We start from the raw sequence: 827 nt of genomic DNA, 5'->3' as shown, positions 1-827 counted from the left end.
TGTGTGTGTGTGTGTGTGTGTGTGTGTTTGATTAAATATGTGGCTTATCAAACACCTATAAAGGAAGGTGCTGCTCTTCTTTCTGCTTTCCTAACAAGGTGGACTGTAAATAGCAATTCTCTTGATCAGATTCTAACATTTGAGAAGAAAGTATTATAAAAAATACAGACAGATCAGTATTAAGTAGTCTGATACAGTAACAAGAAAGAAAATTCAACACTGAAAATAGAAAGCTCCATGGAAAACTAAAGTTTGCTGATATCAGTGAGAAATTTAAGGCGTTATATGACTCTATTCTGTTTAAGCTACTTTCAAAACATTACCTCTACTGTCACTACTACCTGCTATGTCTTCCTGTTTCTCTTTCTCTCGCTGTCACCTTCTCTTCTCCCACCACCATTGTTTTCAATATCCAATTCGAATTCTCATATTATTTGTCACCCAATTGTCACTCTCTTTTACTATTGTTGCTATTGTTTCAAATACACGAAGTGACCGAAGTCAGAACCGGTAGAAGAACAACAAATTGTCTGCCTAAATTTATATTATGCTATGTAAATGAATACCAACAGCAGAACAGGAAAAACTTTGATAATGTATATGAACGTGTATGTGTGTCGTTTGACCCATTTCATTGATCGTACTTGTATGCAATATTTGTAAGATCGCATATATATATATATGTATATATATATATATATATATATATAAAAGATTTAGATTCAAAATTGAATGTGGCACTTAAGTTTAGGCACCAGAATATAGTATGGTATTATCCAAACAATTCCAAAAACAAGGTGAGCAAAAATCAAAAAAAGCAACACGGA

Source organism: Octopus bimaculoides, chromosome 9 (assembly GCF_001194135.2).
Source record: "Octopus bimaculoides isolate UCB-OBI-ISO-001 chromosome 9, ASM119413v2, whole genome shotgun sequence".
NCBI lineage: Eukaryota > Metazoa > Mollusca > Cephalopoda > Octopoda > Octopodidae > Octopus > Octopus bimaculoides.
Note: the sequence above shows the minus strand (reverse complement) of the source record.